This window comes from Pteropus medius, unplaced genomic scaffold, assembly GCF_902729225.1.
Source record: "Pteropus medius unplaced genomic scaffold, Ma_sr-lr_union100, whole genome shotgun sequence".
Classification (NCBI taxonomy): domain Eukaryota; kingdom Metazoa; phylum Chordata; class Mammalia; order Chiroptera; family Pteropodidae; genus Pteropus; species Pteropus medius.
In genome coordinates this window covers 5,303,136-5,315,329 of record NW_024352785.1, presented here as the reverse complement: position 1 = coordinate 5,315,329, position 12,194 = coordinate 5,303,136, and the positions used below count along the sequence as shown (strand labels likewise).

The 12,194-nt window shown below is 33.4% G+C and overlaps 1 protein-coding gene across 2 annotated transcripts in view; it reads right to left on the bottom strand.

The window, feature by feature from the left end:
• Positions 1 to 12,194, bottom strand: part of LOC120590799 (tyrosine-protein kinase Fer) — a 287,646-nt gene that overhangs the window by 87,126 nt on the left and 188,326 nt on the right. The gene's annotated exons all lie outside the window — the stretch shown is intronic.

Below are 12,194 nucleotides of genomic sequence, written 5' to 3'. Positions count from 1 at the left end.
TCTAATTTTTTGAGGAACCTCCATTTTTTTTTTTATAGTGGCTGTACCAATTTGCAATCCCATTAACAGTGTACAAAGGTTCCCTTTTCTCTGCATCCTTGCCAATACTTATTTGTTGTTTTTTTGATAATAGTCAATCTGACAGATGTGAAGTAATATTTGCATTTCCCTGAGGATTAGTGATGTTGAGCATCTTTTTATGGCCATCTGTAAGTCTTCTATAGAAAAATGTTTATTGAGGTCCTCTGCTTTTTTAATTGGATTTTTTTTTTCATGTTGAGTTGTATGAGTTCTTTATATAGTTTGGATATTAACGCCTTATCAGATATATCATCTGCAAATATCTTTTCCCATTCAGTGCTTAGTAACTTCTTAACTTTCGGTTCAAATGTTACTTCTTCAGAGGTGCCTTTCAAAGCCTCACGATGAGGTCATATCTCACTTTTAAATGCTTTCTTATATGAATATCTGTTAATGTGTGTCTCATTAATTAGACTTTAAGCTCCATAAAGAAAAAGACCCCATCTGATTTGCTCAGCATTCTATCCCTAGCACCAACCATGCGCTTGATTGACACAGAGAAAGAATTTAAGTAAATTTTTAATAACTTCAAGTGACCCAACGTTATGGAACACTTGCCATGTGACTGCTTTTCAACACTCAGATGCTTACAAAGTAAGTAGATAAAGTATTCTTTAATAAAACTAGGGGGGGAAGTAAAGCCTTTTTAAGTTCTGCTAAATATGATGAGAGGCCAATTAGGAAATACCTTGAGAATTAAGCTTATTTTTAATATAGCTGATCACATAAAGAAATTCAATAAATTATCCCAGTATTTGTTGGGTGGCTTTTTATAACTTCGACTACTACATGCCATTTTTTTGGTCTCCCTACTATAAAAGTCCTTGTTTCTTATTCACTCCTCTCCCACAATGTACCATTTGTCAAATTATCAATATATATTTTTTTATATCTTTAACTTTCTTCTCTCATCTTCCTTCAGATCAAGGAGCATGTCTAAACAAGGCTTTTTACAAAGACATTCACTACATGGTTTTGATTGAACTGTGGAATATAGAGAGGCTTTAGAAATTATGAATAAGTAAATTCACTAGGCAAGTTTATAGAAACCCCAACAATCAAGTTTCCACTAGGATATATACTTAAGTATTTGACATGCAAATTATAATTTTCTTCACGTGATATATATTTGAGAAAAAAATAAGTCTTAAAAATTTATAACAGTATAGTATGATAAAGAAAAGAATGAATTCTTAAGTTACATACCAATTATGTTTTCATTGGTTATAAAGAGGTTTATAGATTATTTGTATATCATGCCATATGGTTATATCCTGCCTTGGGTTTTAAAAGATATCAAATAGCAGACTTAAAAATTATTTTAATTTTATTCCTTCATTAATTTATGTAACTAAATTGAAGCCTAATTTTAAAAAGGCATAATGGGAATTTTAAGAATGAAGAGAGAAAGATTACTGAGAATTAAAGTAACTTGTTACACACTATCTTAAATGGTAAGGAACTAAGTGCCCTTGCACTGTTCTAGCAATAGCATTCACATTATCACATTATTTACATAATAGATAAATAGAGGGCAGGTAAAAGAGATAGAGGCTAAATGAAATGTGCCTATTGAGCACTCTAATACATAATAAAACATCTGTTAACTACCAATTATTTCAAAGTATATGTTAAAAATTAATATTTTCTGGCATGTTATGAACTACCACTGCTTTCTTAAGCCCTGATCATTTCTAAGATAGGACCAGGTTAATATAACAAATAACTACTGTTAGATGAAAAATAGATTGTAACGAACAGGATAGTATTCGCCTTCTGTGACTCCTGGAAGATGACACTATTTTGAGACGATCACTGATATTCTCTCTGGAATAATCACATAGAAACAATCTAAAACTGTCTAAGCACCCTAAAGCCTTCATACTCACTCATGACAAAGAACAATTTTGGTTCGTTTGCATAATGCATACAGGTTTGCATCAGATATAGTTATTTCTTTCTTCATTTATGCATTATAAATAAATGAACCAGTGAAAAATAAAAATGGAAGATAAATATTCATGGGTGAAGAACTGATGATTATTTTTCTAGAAAATCCTTAGTCATCTAATGGCATTCAATCAGCACTTTGAACAGCAGATAAAGGATCTATTTCATTTATTCGTTATTCATTCATTCAAATGTCAGATGTTTATCGAACTCCTACTATCTAAAAAGTACTCACTAAAAAATGTTCACGGAAAATCTGTACTATTTCTTTCCTCCACAAAAAGCAAATCAAATAGTGCAATGAAAAGTCAGCATTAAAAGGTCAATTTAAGAACACAAAATAGGCAAGTGTTTCTCTCCTACAAGAAAAATATCAGTCTATAATTAAGTAGAAATAAGTGTACCAAACCACAAATAGTAACTAGTCTCTCTTAAGCTATTTTATAAAAATAAGTCTCTCTTAAGCTATTTTATAAAAGAATTTAATATTTACTATAAGAGGTCATTTTATCTTATAGTCCATAACTTGACATTAGAAGGAAATGGCCTTTTGTATACTAAACATAACACAAGTGAATGATGTCTTGTTTTATGTCACTTTAGTTCTAGAGATGACACTAGTTCTCCAAGAATCAGGCATGATCCATTGGCATTATTTACTAGTAACACTACTGAGATACTAGCGCCTGTAAATAATAATCAATTAATCTACAAGTCATAAAACCAGAGACCCCAGGGGTAAAATATTACCCTCTATAAATTATACATACATGTAATTTTACTAATCTCTTTAAACAAATGGGCCTATAAACTAGGGGATTATTTGCAAGGTATACTTCTTAAAGATCTATAACTTATTTGGAAAACATATTCAATTTAAATGCAAACATTGTAGATGAGATCTGAGTGCCATTCATTTCAAGGTCACTTTATTTTCATCCATTGCAAGAATTATGTTAGTGTATAAAATGAAAGTGCTAGAGAGAGTGGTACTCTGTTTAGTCTTGGCTGTATCACCAGCAGTGGCACAATTCTTAGCACATAAAAGGCTTCCAGTAAAAAAGAAGCTACGTGTTATGTTTTGGTTTTGCTCATTATAGTTTGAAGTAATACCATTAAAATTATTAGAATTACAGAAAATGAAACATTGGAGAGTATTTTAGAGTAACCTGAATTTATAAGGAAAATAATACAGAAAAACCATTTTTTGAGAATATGAAGTCATCTTTCACTTCCTCTTTCTCTTACATATTATATCTAATATATTAGCAAATTCTGATATCGATATACATCCAGAATCTAGCCACTTCTCATGATTTTTATCACTAACATTCTGCTCCAACTCCCACTGTCTCTCATTTAGGTCATTTCAATAGTGCTCTAATTGGTCTTTTTGCTTCTGTACTTGCCCCCTTATATTTTCAAAAAAGAATTTAACTGATTCTTCAAAAACGTCAGACAGATCATCAGTCCTCTATGGCCTCCATTTCATAAAGACTAAAAGCAAAGTCCTTTCAATGACTTATAAGACCTTCATCATCTAGTCATGTCATAACTATCTAACCTTACTTTCTGTCTCCCTTCTTAGCCTTCTTGGCCACATCTACATTGCTCCTATCTCAGGGCCTAACCTGCTACATCTATTGCTAAGAAGATTCTTCTTACTAATATTCATATGGCTCACTCCCTTATCTCTTCTGGGTCCTCTCTTGCTATTGTACAAAAAAAAGTGCCTGCCTCCACTCTCCCATTCCTTTTTATCCTATATTATCACTCTCAGTATCATTTATTACCATGTGGAATATTTGATAATCTCTTATTTTTTTTAAGCACATTTATTATCTACTTCCCCTCACTTCTCCATAATGGCAGAGCTTTATTTCATTCACTGCTGAGGGAAAAAAGAATTTGCCATCGTAAAATATGCCTTTTTGGCATAAGAATTATTTTGAACTGATTATTTTTAACAAACAGCAGACATAGGAATAGCTCTGAAAACTGAGTAGATGGTACCCTTTGTAAGAGACATTTACATTTATAAGGGAAATCTACATTTGTAGTACCAGAAAGAGAGTGATGACTAAATCTCTAGAAACATATCAATGGAGAGATAACTTAAACTGAAGAATCATAGCCTTGTTTATTGTGCTTTTCTTGGTAATTGGCCTCTTCAACCTAGATCTTTTTTTTGGTGGGGAGGGTGGTACTGGTGGGTAGCTGGAGATGGTATTTAAGGTGGTGGCTCAGGCCATTTTGAGAAGTTACTAAGTTTCCTGGGTACCTTCCAAGCATACAGGAGATATACATGTTATTAAACGTATGTTTGTTTTTATCCTATTAATCTGTCTCAACCAAGAAACTAGAAAGGTAGAGGGAAAAGTATTTCTCTTCTCCTACACCACTGTAGCCACAGTATCTAAAGGAGCGCCTGACCCAAACATACTCAGGATTGGGAACATATAGCTAAAAGGGTAATGAGAGTAAGGTAGCCAACTGTAGAGAAATGGGCTGGTGATAGACATGAACTGCCCACAGATACCTAGACTTTAACGTTTTTTCCTCCCAGGGTGAAGATGTGGCCTTGTTAACACCAATAGTTCTAAGTAGTGGTCCCCTTGAAACGCTACCCAGGTATTTCCTACTGGAGAGCCTTGAGATACTCCTCAGCCTACTCCTGTAGACTTGCCTTCTCTAACTAAAGTATTTCAGAGAGATTATTTTCATTTTATAGTGAAAGAAAGAGAAGCAGAAGAAATAACTTCATTCCTTCATCTATTCAATAAATTTTGCCGAGCACTAACTAGATGCTGGTAACAGTTCTTAGTATCAAGGAACGGACAAAATAAAGCTGATATCTTCATGGTGCTTTTATTCTAATTAGGAGAGACAGAAAATGAAAAGTAAACCAGCAAAGTGTCCTACGATAAATCATTAGATAAAGATGCTGTGGTATATATATGCAATGGAATATTACTCAGCCATAAGAAAAGATGAATTACTGTTATTTATGACAACATAGATGGATCTTGAGATAATCATGCCAAGCGAAATAAGTCAGACAGAAAAAGTTGAAAACCATATGCTATCATTCATATGTGGGATATAAAACTGAAAGCAACAAACAAACATGACAAACAAACAGAGATTTATGGACATGGATAGTGGATTAGTGGTTACCAGAGGGAAGTGGGGGAGAAGAACGTAGACAGGAGTAAAAGCAGTAAAATATTTGATGACAAAGGGAAATCTAACTCTGGATGGCGAACAGACAATGCAATATATATATGACTTACTGTTGAATGGCATACTTGAAACTTATTTGATTTTATTAATCAATGTCATCCCAATAATTTTTAATAAAAAAGTAAACCAGTATTTTATTTATATGTATATATATGTGTATACATATTTATATATATATTTATATATATATATATAAATACTGTTTTATACATACACACACACACATATATATTATATATGTAGATAAAAATAAAATAAATGTCAAGTCGCGTTAAGGACTGACAAAAAATAATGCAGGGTAAAGGTTATAGAGAATGACAAGGTAGGGAGTGGGGGAGGGGTCTAAAGTCATTCAACTAATTTGTAGAGCCAGGATGGAAACAAAGAGCATTCTGATGCCAAATCTGTGATCTTAACCACTATGCTGAAGTTGCTAAATGGCTCTGCAAATGCTAGCTAGGCTTCATGGCTATTCAAATAGGCACTTCAGAGACAGTCTAGATTGGCGCAGAAACACTTTAAAAAGGACACGTTGGAATAAAAAAGGCTTCTCATAGTTTTTCTGTTTTATAAAATAAAAAACAAATAATATTTAAAAACAAAAATTGTGCAATCCTCCCCTCCCCCTGCTGACCCCGTAGTAATTCTCAGAAGTATAGAGGTGAGTCAATGCCTAGTAAATGGCACAGGTTAGAGTCCTCTGGTTCCTTCATTTCTCTGATCCTGCCTTGGAGCCCAGAGTAGGAAACTTGCAAACTGGAAGGTTAAACTTGTTTCTGTGTGATCCATGTTCTAATGGATTCCTCAGAAGCCAAAATTTCCATTTGACTAAGCCTAATTAGAAAAACCTAGCTACTCTAGCATAAATCAGGTGTCACTTGAGAACCTGAATTGAATAATGGTCAGCCATATCTCTGGGGTAATCACAAACTGAACTCTGTGGTCCTGAGCTTAATCTCCTGCCTGTTGTATGGACTCGGTATGAGCTAAGATTCAAGAAGACTACATGAGCCAGCTGTAGGAAAAAGTCCAGCTGATGCCATGGAACTCATGGAAATGAATCATCCCAGGAAAATATGGACATAAGACCTATAAAAGATTCTTAGTCTTACAATGAAACTTTCTATAAATCAGCATTAATTAAATGGTTTTAAGTTTTGCAAATTAAGAGATATCCACATGGTTGATCATATTCACAAAAGGGAAGAAACTGGAAAATATATCTAAATAGTTTAAATATTCTGATTAGTTTCAAAGGCTTTGTCATTAACTTGATCTAGACTCAGATCTTCCTTTTACCAGCTGTATGACAGTGGACAAGTTACTTTTTTTGTGGCTTAATTTGTTCTACTGTAAAATGGAAATGAATGGTACCATCCTCATATAAAGATGAGGACTAATTAAAATTATGAAGGTACTTGCCAAATAGCAAGCACTAAATGAATGCATGATAGCCATCTTGTGGGGACCTCATAGTACATATCTCATCCTCTGAGAATTATCCCTGTACACACAAGGATCGGCTCATAAAATCCATGTAACTGCATACTCTTCCCTGGCTAGCCATATTATTGATTAAAACAGGAGTAGATATCTAATATAAGTTGGGCTAATCAATTCTTTCTGTCAAGAATTTGAAATTAGATCTCAAAGACTAATTATCTGCAGAACGGTAGGCCTGGTTGGTTATATTGACTCAAATGTCACGTGAGGGCCTTTTGCAAATAGGGCAGAAGAATGTAGTCTTCAGAACAAGACAGAAATGAAGCAGTAACATAGCAAGAAGAAATAATAAAAGACCAAATGAATACAGCAGCAAAGACAGAAAGAGATGCTGCCTTGGTCCCTGACTGCTTCCCATTTCCTAATTCCAATGACTCCCAAGCCTGGCTGAACTTCCTGTCCCTGGGTTTTGTGAGCTCGCCGTATTTCCTTATAATAAATTTCTGATTGCTTAAGTTCACTTAAGCAGTTTCTGGTCTTTGTAATCAAATAGGTCCTAAAAGAATATGGTAACCTCAGCATTTGTATTTGTTTAATGTAAAAGATCACTTTTGACATTCTGAACCAGAAAAGCACTTACTGAATAAGTCAGAAATCATAGAGAAGGGGGTATGGGCCAATTTTCCTTTATCGTGTCTACGTAACAAAAGACGAGGCTAGCCCTAATCATACCATAAAATAGCTTTAATGTATTCCTATTTCCTTCTTCCCCTCGCCTCTCACTCTCAAGGACTTTCATGATGCTGACTGGACTACCCCAAATTCCTGAAAAGTATCTTATATATGCTGCATCTTTCCTACCAGTAACCTTAAATCAAAACTCATATGTCCTCTGACCCTTTACCTAAATCTCTCATTTTTGTTTTCTAAGAAGGCAGAAAGATACTCTGGTATATTAACTCAAGTCAACATGTTAACTGATTCTAATATAAGAGTAGGCTTCCTTTTTCATTCCTGGAAACATACATGTGACTTTAGGAAAAAAAAATCCCTTAATTAAAATGAATGAAACTAGTGACAGGAAATTCTGACACTGAATAAAGTAGTAAGTTAAATAATATTTAGAAAGGTGTTCCTGTGACATATATGATAATCATACTGCATATATGATTATAGGACTATATATTTTTGACACATTTAAATTACTAAGCAGTCCTCTATGGATTGTAGCAAATTGGTTTAGAAGCTAAAAATAAAAGTACAGTTTAATATATTCAAAATTGTAATCAAATGTTGGAACAAGAAAATCAGTCATCAATGCGTAGTCAACTAACTGAGATTATCACATTTCTATGCTAATCCTGTCTTTTTAATTAACAGATAAAGCAGAAGGGGGTAGCTAAACAATAGTGCATAAAAAATAAAAAAAAATAAATTTTCAAACTCTAATTAAGTGGAGAAGCAATAACAAAATACTGCTGCATTTCAGCAACTGTTCATTTAAAAAAAAACCACAAAACACCTTGGCTTTAATCTTTCTAAAATTACATTTCACAGGCTTCAGCATCCTCTTCTGTTTTCAGTCATGATCATAAAGAGTCCAGATGTGGAATATAAGCTGAGCCATTACACCAAGTACCATCTGGCCTTCTGCCCTGAATCTCCTAATTGGTCACAAGATACATTCCTTATGGAAGGCAGTGCAGTGTAGATTCAGAGTGTGGGTTCTAGAACCAGAGTGCTGGGATCCACATCGTGGATCTGCCACTTTCTTTGAATATTTTTTTTGGGTAAGATACTCAACCTCTGTAACTTTAAGTTTCCTCACATGTAAAATGGGCCTAATTATAGTCCCTACTGTTGTTTTGAGGATTCATTTATTTACCTTCAGGTGCCGGGCACTGTTCCTGGCTCTTGGTACCCAACAGTGAACAATCAGGTAAAAACCATTGCTCTTGTGAAGTTTACATTTTCAGGTATTGCAGCTAAAGCACTTAATTAGCATAGTGCCTGGTACTAAGTCATCAACAAATGTCAGCTGTTAGGATTACTAGTGCTTGAATGAGATAGAGTAAAATGATGGCAGTGGAATGACTGGGAATGTGTCAGAATGAAGTCAGCACATCTAAGACCTAGCTAGCAGTGGCTCTGCCACCATCTAGGTGACTTTGGTTTAATCTCTCGGGCCTCAATTACTTAACTGTAGAGTGATCTTAAGGTACCTTTTATTGAACATATGGTAGATCATGAGAAGATGATAGGTTCAAAAACATTAAAGAAAATATTTTCCTTTGAATATTTTGGTTTTATCTTACCATTTAATGATATTAAGATTCATTAAGCATAAGAATGCTTTTTCAGTACATTAAAAGCTTAGGAAAAGCTCAGATGCTAGGTAATCAATTGCAGTTAAAAAATGGAGAAAAATCCTCAGAAATCACTGGGAAAAATGGAAATAGCCAATATCATACCAAATCTTTAGCTTCATAAAATATAAAATCACACACACACGTGCGCGCACACACACACAAACACACACACAAAAACACAGATGAGATAGGAGCAGTATCTTACGTTTATCTTAAAAAATATACAAGCCTACGCCTTACCAAAAATCACTGGATGAAAGGATCTCCTTCTAAAAAATATTTATGTGAAATGTAATATTGTTACTTTCTGAGCAATCTTAGCTTTCCTAAATGAGTTTTCCAATGAAACTTAAAAATAAAATTGGTTCCATACCTACACCTTTTCACAAATTATACATTTTTCAGGGTTTTGCAAATTTTGTTCAAATTACTTTTCTTTACCAGTTACAAACTGTAACATTTTAACTTTCTTAAAATTATCCAAATGCATGGCTAGATATTCCTACTGTTTAGCCAAAATAAATGGTATACACAGTCCTGGGTGAGAGTGACCTTGCTCATCTAGCCAGCCTCATGTCTTTCGAACTTGTCCTGCTTATGATATTGAACTCTTTGTAGCTCCAAGATTAAGTCCTGCTCTCTCAGGAAAAAACACTGTACCTTTGCAGACAAGTCTCCTTCAGCTGGAATATTCTTTCCCCTTCTATTCGATGACATACCCATCCATCAAGTCTCACTCCAACAGCATCCTCTGAAAACCTTCCATGATTACTTCTGCCATAGCCCCCATCCTGACAGGTCATATTAAACCCTCTTGATATTACTCCCTTGCCATTTTGTATGTACTATCACTATACTGACTATCTCTTTTTATTATTTTTGTTATATCCATTTGAAGGCAGGGACCGTGATTTCCACATTGATATCACCCTGGCACAGAGTAGGCATTGTTCGTATTTGTGAAGTACTGGAAATACTATTGTTCTCAATGGATAAGAAAAAACTCTTACAAACAATAAAATAAACATGGTCTTATATACTTTAATTTGTAGAGCTATTACTCTTATTCCATAACAACAACAACAACAACAACAATAATAATCATAGTGGTAGAGCAACCAAAACCAGAGAGGAATCAGCACAAGATTTAAAATTAGAGAAACAAATCATATTCTATGTCATTCTTCCAAAAACACCTTTTCTGGTATTTACAATGACATCGAATATCATGAAATTAAGAAATGCTTACTATTCTCCCCATAGATTATGATCTTTAACTCAAATACATGGCATTTAAGAGTTTCTCCTCTCTTTACTTTCCATGGACACCAAAGAACATAGCACAAACCAACTTTTAGCAATAATCCCAAATAAAAATAAATCTTGGGATAAGATTCATCAGCAATAAAACCACAAATGCCATTACCATTGAATCTGTCAACTTTCAATCTACTTAATGTCAAAATTAATCAAATTTAGTAATTTTTCTAGAGTGACATCTAACAATCTAATAACATGCCATTGTAAGTAAACTCATACACATATACCCAAAGTTATCAGTGTACTTCAAATATTCATATAAAAGTACAAGTAGAAAATTCCACACTGGCCTATAGAATAATTATAAAGAAAATGCAGTTGAATAACAACTGAACTGAAATGGAAAATATCCAGCACTTCTCAGTTACGAACAGAAACAGTTTCAATTAGAAAATCAGAGTATCAAAAGAACTCTCCGGGAAGTTAAATGGAGATGACAACAAGAATCTTTTCTAAAACAGGCCATTTCTTTATGCAGTTACTTGCTTCCAATTTACTGCCATCATATACTTGTTTACCTATAACAAAACATTGCTCTGCTCTTCTCTTAGTAATCAAAACAAGTTAGCTTTGTTTTGTCTAAAAAAAGAAAATGTGTTCCCCAATAGTTAAGATACTATTTTGGAGAGAAATAATTAGAAATATTTTCAAGTACTAAATTCCAGCGACCTCTAATCAGGGAACAGCATAAAATATATACCTTCATATAAAATTTAAAGCATATTTAAAATTTTTGCTTTGATTTGTGGAACAAAGATTTTATAATTTAAAGACATGCATATATTTTAGTAATATTTTGGGATGTCAAGAATGGGTCTAGGTGTATTTCTTCAATACTTGAAAAATGAAACTTTTGATCATGTTTTAGATTAGTTTAATTGATTTTTGAAATAATTCATTGGAAATTTTTCCAATAAGGAAAAATACTTTTCACTCTAATGAACACTGTATATATATATATATATATTTTGACATTTCTTAGGAGGAAAAATGTATGACATGTCTTGAGTGTATCTTTTAACTATCAATCAATTAAAACTCCACTGTAATTACTACTGCTACCACATAAATAGTTCTATAGGACGACACGTAGGAAAATGGTTTTATAGCACAATTCACTTCTATAAAAAATTCAATCCAAAGAATAATTTATTTCCTCAATATAGTGTCATGTATATCCCAGGTGACTAAAATGAAAAAAAAAAAAAAAAAAAGAAAGAAAAGAATTAATCCAAAAGAGCATTTACATAAGTTTGAAGAGGCGTGAAAGACCACTGGCTAGAAAAAAAATAACATTCATTGAGTAATCATGATTAACAAGGGAAATAAGAGGAGGAAATAGTTTAGAAGAAATCAATGGAAGTAATTATGAAAGTTATATTGTTGCTATAACTACTAAAAATCATGTCAAAAAAGAAAAGTATTTATTAAAATAAAGACAAATAATATTCTATGCCAAAAAGACAAAACTGGGGCTAATATGTCAGGGTGCTTGTCAGCATCCTGACAGATATGACCAATCAATCACTAGAATCTTTGTCGCTAATCCTTGAACTCTTCTCAATACACAACAAAGAGAGCCACTACCAATCACTGAAAGTTGGCACTGAAACCTATTGGTTAAATCTGCTCTCAGGGACATTGTTCAAGATATTCAATCAGGACCCTTCCCTGCAGGCAAATAGTACAGGACTGTGCACAACCTTCTAGGATATGTAGTCAACCACAGGTTGACTTTCAAAAATTTGTGAATGCATGAAAATTCTTAAAAAGCAAAATAGAAAAATA